Below are 9,381 nucleotides of genomic sequence, written 5' to 3'. Positions count from 1 at the left end.
GATCAAGGGTTGGACTTAATGATCTCAGAGGTCCCTTCCAACCCAGCCGATTCTATGATTTTATGAGGTGCTCCATCCTACTGATCATCTTTGTGGCCCTCCTTTAGATCACTCCAGCAGGGCTGTGTCCTTCCTGTGCTGGGGACCCCAGAGTTGGATGCAGCACTCCAGGTGGGGTCTCATGAGAGCAAAGTAGAGAGTTAGAATCACCTTCCTCAACCTTTTGGCCACATTGGTTTTGATTCAGCCCACGGTATGACTGGCTTTCTGGGCTGTGATCATCACTGGATCATGCTGAGCTTTTCATCCCAGAACATTGTATCACTTCAGTACTTAAAGAGAACTTACAAGGGACCTGGAGAGAGACTTTTTACCAAGTGGGTAGTGGCAGGACATGGGACAATGGTTTTTTAAACTGAAAGAGGGTAGATTTAGATTGGACATAAGGAGGACATTTTTTACAACAAGAACACTGGAACAGGTGAACCAGCGAAGTTGTGGATGTCCCATTGCCAAAAAAGTTCAAGGCCAGGCTGGATGGAGCTTCAAGTACCTTGATCTAATGAAAGATGTCCCTGCTATTACTTGAACCTGGAAAGCAGATTTGGACTTATCAAAACTCTGAAAAATCCTTGATAACTTATGGGGGTGCTAATGCTAGAGTTGATCTCTTCAGTTACATACCTACTTTAGATTGGTAGACAGTGAAAGAAAAGAAAGAGTAATCAGACTTTAACCAATAGAATGGAGAAAAAAATATGATCAGCTTATAAGTAATATTAAGATATAGCAATTTTTCCACTCTTCTGATTAACCTGGGAATAAGATGAATGTAAAAATAACTACTGTAGGATGTCACATGAGGAGGAATAAACAGGTCAGCACTTTCCTAAAAGTTTTCATGTTCAGAATAACATGGTGAAATTGCTTTAATATTCAGAGATTTGGGCTACTTGAGAAATACTGCAGAGGAAAAAGAAATGGATCTGTCAAATTTACCATGTCAGAATCCCTATTAGGTCCTGAGAAAGAAGGAAATACATACCTCTTCTAGGTCCATTTTTAGCCACAGTATGTTTTACTCTCACAGTATGCTTTACTCTCACAGTATGCTGGCAAACCATTTTATATCAACAATAAATGTGTGTTAACATATAGGACAAGCTTCCCAGATAAGAAGCATGAATGTATCAGAAGTGACAATCTTGAATGCTGATTTTTTCTGTTTATGTTCAAAGGACAGAAATAGCCAAATACCAAAGGCACTGTTTATCTACATAATGTACTAAGAATTGAAATTTCTACCATAAAGATTTAGCCTCATTGGATACATAGAAAGTGGCTGAAGGAGAAAAAAGAAATAACCAAGACTGAAAATAATTATTGCTTTTGTTTGAGTGCTTCAGACTTCACCTAAATGTGCAAGAGTTGCTATGTTCATTTTATGACTAGAAAAAGTTCTTTGTATTTGTTATATGTGGCATGGTATCTACATCTGTAAAAGCACTGTCAAGAAAACATCTGTGAGGCAAGCTTTATTAGTGCAGAGATGGAACTATTTTAGTGCAGCTTTACTCCTTTTGGGACTAAACAACTACCTTTCATGCCAATTTGTTCTGCATCAAGTTAAAGTACCTCAGGTCAGCTCTCTGCCTGTGCTACGTTACAGGGTTTAAACATGCCTCAAGTCACTACTGAACCTTCCAAGGTTTTACCTGATGTCATAAAAAAATTTTCCTATTAGTAATTTATTTAAACTACTGGGATGCAAGGTTTGTTTTGAAAATCTGTTCCATTAGTTCTAGCTAGTCAAAAATATTGAGTGTTTGAATATAGATAGAAGTGCACACATAGTACAAGTCTATTCCTACTATTTGTAACACCCAACAGAATATTATTATATCTGAAGCTAAGAGACTGAGTACAGACATAATTTTGTTCTTTGCACGAAAAAACCCCAAAGCAACACCTCTGAATAAAATATGAGAAAAGTAGAGGCTGAAGCTACTTTTTTTTTTTCGTCACCACTTATCTGTGTCTTATAGTTACAGATCAACCAAAATCTCTGTAGCCTTCAGATGACAGGACTGAGAGCAATATATGAGTCAAATTGCCAAAAGCTTTACACAGTTCTGCAGCAGATCTTTTCTTTCTATTTTAAAGGTTAATCCAGATCACATCTGAAACTGAGCATGTTATATAGAGGGGTTTATGTGTATTTGACTTAGAGTTACTACAGTACTGAGAGTAATGCACATTACAGTAGAATAAGTGTCAGTACTTTGAACAGTCTTTCCTGGGTTGCTCTCAGGGGATGTGTGGAGCAGTGTTGTGAGCTTATGAATATAAAAACTGTCTGAACATAAATTCAAACTACTTTAAGAAAAAGCAGTTTAATCATGGCACAGTATATAATATAATGATCCTCTTAGCTAGAGTATAATAAGATAAACTTTAATCATAATCAGAGTTGTACTTGTGGGTGCATTTACAGGACATTTTTTTTCCACAATATTATACAAAGATGTGACTTTATTTCTCTCTGTGCATGTGATTTGAATAAGGTAGGGAAAATGGCCCTGTGTACTGGGAAAGATCATCTTATTCATGTGCTAAAAGCTCTCTTAAGGCACTTTTGGTATGATCTACACTAGTCCTCAAAGTGAAGTTTGTTCTTAGGAGTTTTTATATAACATTCAGGATTACAAGAAAAAGTGTTTTCATTAGGCTTGCTGGAAACTGTTCAAGAAATGGAATTACATAACTAATAATTATATGAGGTCTGTAATTTTTCTAGTCTTTCTTTTAATTTGCCTCTTCTTCACAAAAATGAAGATACTTAATTTTGCAAACTAATTTTAGAATGTTGTAGTGTTTTTGAGTTATGTTTTGAATGATGGCATCCAGAGGCTATTTTATTAATTACCTAAAAAGAAATGATTGTGTAGTCGTCCAAAACGTTTTTTGAAAAAGTATCTGTAGACATGAAAGTTGTATTTGATGCAATAGTTTCCAAGCTGTGGCTTTCTAGAACTGCACTACTAGCAAGACAGAGTAGACTGATGACAGTAATAACTGATAACTGAATATGTAAGGAATTTGGATATTTGCAACATTTTCAGTTTGTGTTTATGACTTGATTTTAAAGATTTGCTCATTTTTCCTTAATTCAGGTTGCAGTGCTATAACTGGTAGGCTTTTCATTGTACTGATTCTCTCAGCTGTAAATTTTTATTACATTACCAGTAGCTATACTAGATTGACATAATTATATTCCTTTATTTCATCATCAAAGGGAGAAATGACAAGTGATCTAAATTGAGGTCACTTTCTTCTTTTATTGCAGGTCATGGTAGCTAAATGTTTGAGTAAAAATTAGGGCAAAGATTCAAGTATTTGTATGTTGTTTTTACTGGGAGAGAGTTAATTTTCTTCATAGTAGCTGGATAGCTTCATAATCTATGATTTGGATCTGTCAGTGTTTTGGATTTGTGCTGAAAACAGTCTTGATAAGATGGGAATGTTTTTGGTATTGCTGAGCAGGACTTGCACAGAGTCAAGGCCTCTTCATCCTCTCACACCACACCACTAGTGAGCAGGTGCACAAAGAGTTGGGAGAGGTCACAGCTGAGACAGCTGGTCCCAAATGTCCAGATGGATATCCCAGATCATATGTCATCATGCTCAGCATAACAAGCTGGGGGAAGAAGAAGGAAGGGGGAGACATTTGGAATGATGACATTTGTCTTCTGAAGTAATCATTAGCACTTGATAGGGCCGTGCTTTCATGGAGATGGCTGAACACCTGATTGAAAGTATTGAATGAATTCCTTGTTTTGCTTTGCTTCTATGTGTGGCTTTTGCTTTACCTTTTTAAATTACTTTATTTCAAATAGTGAATTTTCTCACTTTTACCCTTCTGATTTCCTCCTGCCTCTCAAGAGGCTGAGTCGTGCTTATTATCATCTGGGGTTAAACCATGACTGTGTCACTCTGTTTTCCTGTACACCACGGATGGGCAGCACTTAAAAGGTTTGTTCCATTGCACAGGAACATACTATTCAATTTTTCCAGGTATCTGTCAATCCTACCAGATTTTCATAGAATTCCTTGAAAGCATTTTGTCTGTGTAGAGTCACGAGACTGTCTGGGTCAAGAATCCAAATACTCAGGTTACAGAACTTTCTGGTGTGCCACAGGTACCATCTAATGTGCACACCTGATTTCTTCCTATGGAAAAGTTACAGTGGTCAGGCAGGGATGAGGTGACATGATTAGGATGGCATTGGGGCACTTATTAGAATCCAGAGGTCAGTCCAAAACTGGTCACAGAGAGGTGGCCTTGGGGCTGAAGGGTCAACAGTGAGAAGCTCTAAAGTGAGGGTTCTACATCCTGCAGAGCGGCACAGTTACCCAGAGGATGACTGAGCCTCCTGGGCCACCTCCTCTGCTTCCTGAGATTTTAACAACAGGGCAACCACAAGAAGAACCCAGGAAGGATCCCCATGAATTTCTGTTCTGTTTTTAACAAAACCAAACTGAACTGAAGATGTTTTTAATGGAACGCTTTCGATCTGCAGATGATACACTTGAAAAAAAAATCTTGTCAGCCTTAGTGATGATTTATGATAGTACTATAATAGACAGATAAAAACACCATATGTTTATTACGTATTTGCATCGGTGTTGGAAGGGAATGGGTGACATTTGTACGATTCTGTTTTTGTCTATATTTGATGCTGAATTAGCTGAATGGGATATTAGTAAGATTTGGGTTTTTTTTCTAAAAGCACAAAATACAAGCTAAATGTATACTTCATAAGATAAATTTTGAAAGATAGGATGAATTTGTAAACATTTAAAAAATAAATGTAAAGAAGTATGCTCAGGTATAGGGAAGAAAAACAATTACCCATTAAATTAAGTAAATTATGTTATTCTTTAAAATGAGTCAGCTAAGTCTTTGAAATGGTCTTGTTTGGTAAACATCCAAATGGTTATTAATTTCAGATGAATAATACAAATACATTAGTCAAATTCAGGTTTATATTGATTAATTCAATCTTTTAGTCTAGGCATCCTTACACTTAGGTTGCAATATGAATTCCTTAATATTGCTTCCTCATAAAGAGTTTTAAAACACTGTCTTATAAATCTGTAAGATCCAGAAGCAACAGTATAGCTTACTTTGTTATGAAATAGAATATTAAACTAACATAAGCAAGCATTGTAATACCAGTTTTCTCTGGCAGAACACACAGAGATCAGTTCACTACTGATGTAAAATTAAGTTAACTGACTTCATGGCAGTTTGACCTAAGAATGGACATTAGTCATGGACTTCTTTGAAGGTAAAGTTAAATTAATTTTTCAAGCTGGGAATCATGTATTTTCAAGTCCACTCCATGGAAATACACACAAGTCCTTTTCTGATGCTTCTTACTGCAAATATCATCTGATATGTACCAAAAGGGTTTCCAGTTACACGTCACTTGCACGAGCAGTAGACTTGAACTTCAGTTGAATTCAACTATGCAATGACCTGACAGTAAAAACATAAACATAGGAGTGCTGAACTTTGACAGTGCTTTTTACCAAACTTTAATCTTTCCTTGATGAGTCTTGCCAAGTGATAAGATCACACACTACCTGCTCATAAAGTGTGGAAAAAATAAAAGACATTTCCACAGGACTTGATTGTAATTAAAAGGCAGAAACTTTAACTTACCAGTAAGAAAAAATGAAAATATCTCTGTTATCCACATTTAACTTTCGATTAAAAAGAAAATAATTTAAAAATTCTTTAACTCTCATTATTTTATTAAACTTTCAATTTAAAGAACACTTTCACTGTCTTAAAATCGTACACATTTCTAATTAACAGAGAGTTTTTTCTAAATCTCATCATATTATCAGTTACATTATTTGATATGTAGTGGTCAATGCCTCAATCCCAATGGAAATCAGTGACAAGTGGTGTTCCTCAGGGGTCTGTACTGGGACCAGTGTTATTTAATATCTTTGTTAATGACATAGATGAAGAGATTGAGTGCACCCTCAGCAAATTTGCATGAGTGGCACAGATGACACACCTGAAAGATGGGATGCCATCCACAGGGACCTGAACCAGATCGACAAGTGGGCTTATAGGAATCTCATGCGATTTAGCAAAACCAAGCGCAAGGTGCTGCACCTGGGTCAGGGAAACCCCTAATGTAAATACAGGGTGGGGGATGAATAGATCAAGAGCAGCCCTGCTGAGAAGGACTTGGGAGTGCTGGTGAATGAGAGGCTGGATATGAGCTGGCAATGTGCACTCACAACCCAGAAAGCCAGTTGTATCCCGGGCTGCATCAAAAGCAGCATGGCCAGCAAGTCAAGGGAAGTGATTCTGCCCCTCTACTCCACTCTTGTGAGACCCCCATCTGGAGCACTGCATCCAGCTCTGGGGTCCCAGCACAGGAATGACATCGACCTATTGAAGCAAGTCCGGAGCAGGGCCAGCAAGATGATTAGAGTGATGGAGCATTTCATCTAGGAGGAAAGGCTGAGAGAATTGGGATTGTGTCAGCCTGGAAAAGAGAAGGCTCAAGGGTGCCCTAACTGCAGCCTTCCAGTACCTGAAGGGAGCCTACAAGAAAGATGTAGAGAGACTTTTTATAAGGGTGTGTAGTAACAGGGCAAGGGGTAATGGCTTTAAATTAAGAGCAAATAGGTTTAGACTAAATATTAGGAAAAAATTCTTTACTGTGCGGGTGTTGAGGCACTGGAACAGGTTACCCAAAGGAGTTGTATACATCCCACCCTGGAAATGTTCAAGGCCAGGTTGGATGTAACCCTGAGCAACCTGGTCTAGTGGAAGGTGTCCCTGCCCATGGCAGGGGAGTTTGAACTAGATGATCTTTAAGGTCCCTTCCAACCCAAACCATTTTATCATTCTATTATAACTGAAACCATCATTCATCTAGCACTGTTTATTTTTGTAAAATTAACCTATTATGCTTTCTGTCTATGTTGCTTAAGTGAAAAGTTTAGTGGAAAGTTGGTCATATTTGAGATATTCTACATAAGTCTTTTAAAAGCATGGGTTAGGATTGGAGATATTTTATGATTTACAAGTTCTTATAACTACCTCCTTTTTGGAAAAGGGCTCTAAATATCTAAATTTACATTTCATGCTTCATTGAAGAGTTGACTGCAATGATGAATCAATAAAAAAGTTTTGAACATATAACATCTGTTGAAAATATAATATTTCTGTAAAGGCAATGCACAAAATAACCTGGCAGAAATAATTGTATATATATATATATATATATATATATATATATATACACACACAACTCAAGTACAAAAATACTGCACTTCTTAAGAATACACATAAACCAGTCATTTTAATACTGGGTAGCACCGAGCGTGGAAAAATTGCATATAATGGTGTAATCACTCAGAAATATATTTTTCCTGTAGTATGTTAATACATAAGACTTAGAGAATTATAGCAAAAGGATATGTAAATAAATTCAGTGACTTCAACTGACTGTCAAGTCTTCCTACTTTTTTTAAATAAACTTTCTTCCGTGTTAAATTTGCTTTCTGTTTTTGATTGTAATTTGCTTTTCTTTTGTAACTTTTTCCTTTTAAGTGCCAGCAGAGGCCTTGTTGCAGAGCACTAAGCTGAACATTCCTGAAGGAACCTGGGGCACGAGCTGAGTGGAAAGAGGTAACTGAGCACTGAGAAGGAGGTGTATTGCTGCCAGATCTAGACTGATGGAACATAAGGAAAAAAGGCTTTTAGGCATTTGTAGGGAGAGGAAATAAAGAGACCAGAAACGTTCTGATGAAATACAGAGCCCAAAGAGAAGACAAACGTTTCTGTAGGGGTGATTCTTGCCTTTGAGTTGACAAAGCTAGGTAAAAGAGCAGGGGCGGCTTGTAGAGAAGACATTCAGGACCTAGCCAAAACTCAACCACTGTCAACAGAGAAAAAAAAAGAGAAAGAGTGTTACAATCATTCTTATATGTGGAAGGAGAATTATATTTATGTGGGGTTTGCATTACAGAGATCTTAACTGTTAGCAAGTAGCCTGGAGAAACAAAAATGGTTTTGTAGAGGAAAAAAGTAGTACTGAAGACCTCATGACTCAACTCAAGGGCAGTTCAGTGGGGTTTGCTTCAGAGTAACTCTATTTTGGCTGCATGTCAAATGCTTAGTCCTGTTCTAAACTAAAATGCTGTCATCAAGTGCACCCACAGAACCCCCTGGAAATGGTGCAGTATCTTATGTCAAACCAGACATGACTTACTGAAAGGATGCTGTCAGGAAACACTGATGATACAAACTCATCCTGAACCCTAGGTAAGAATCATTAAAAATGTGTTGAAAAACCATCCAAAGGTATTTAAAAACAAATAAATGATCTTTGAAGAATGTTTGTGAAAGAAAGAAAGAAAGGGAAAGAAAGAAAGAGAAAAAAGAAAGGAGAGAAAGAAAGAAAAAGAAAGAAAGAAAGAGAAAAAAGAGAGAAAGAGAATGAATGAAAGAAAAAAATGAACAAAGAAACAAAGAAAGAAAGAGAAGAAAAAAGAGACTATAAATTTACTCATTAGAAATTAGGTGATATTGCACCGTAGAATGGTTGTGGCACTCTCTCCTTTCTTATATCCCTACTTTTATATACATATACACACACTTGGAGAGAAAATGGAAAAAAATAACTCAGAAATTAAATCATGTTGGGTTGACTAAGCCAACATTATAGAAAAAATATAATAATAATTATTAAAGTAATCATTCTTAGACAAAGTCTTAGTATAATCTACCCTTTCAGGTGTTCTCTTTTCTCTTTTTTTATTACTTTACTATCAAATATAACATATTGTTATAGATATAAAGGTATTGTTTATTCAGCATTTACATTGAGTCTAAAGATTTGATCAGGGAATTATGCTTCATTTCTGTCAATACAATCCATACTAAGTCCTGTATATTATCATTCCTCCATCCACTTTGATCAAGATAAGTAATTTGTAACATTACTTACCTTCTTTTATTCTATGCATAGTAATTCCTATAAACAAAAAGAATTATTCTGTAATTTATACCTAAAACAAAACAATGGTTCTTGGAAAAAAAAAGTAAAAAGAAATGTGGAAAGGAGAGCTAAAGAGAAAATCCAGATCACATTTATGAGAACTACTAGGAGGTATGCATTTCTTTAGCTCTAAAAGTCTGTAATCCTGACATTTCAAAGCCAAGTTATTTAAATATGTATATAATATATGTATTGTTTTCATTTGGTAGATGTGGGACACCTTTTTACGAAAATGATCATATTGTCCATCAGTAGACTGGATTGTTAGAGGTTTATGGAAGTGTGC

The sequence above is a fragment of the Manacus vitellinus genome, unplaced genomic scaffold (assembly GCF_001715985.3).
Source record: "Manacus vitellinus isolate BGI_N305 unplaced genomic scaffold, ASM171598v3 scaffold_2_pilon, whole genome shotgun sequence".
Classification (NCBI taxonomy): domain Eukaryota; kingdom Metazoa; phylum Chordata; class Aves; order Passeriformes; family Pipridae; genus Manacus; species Manacus vitellinus.
The sequence above is the reverse complement of the archived record's forward strand: the minus strand, read 5'-3'. Positions refer to the sequence as shown.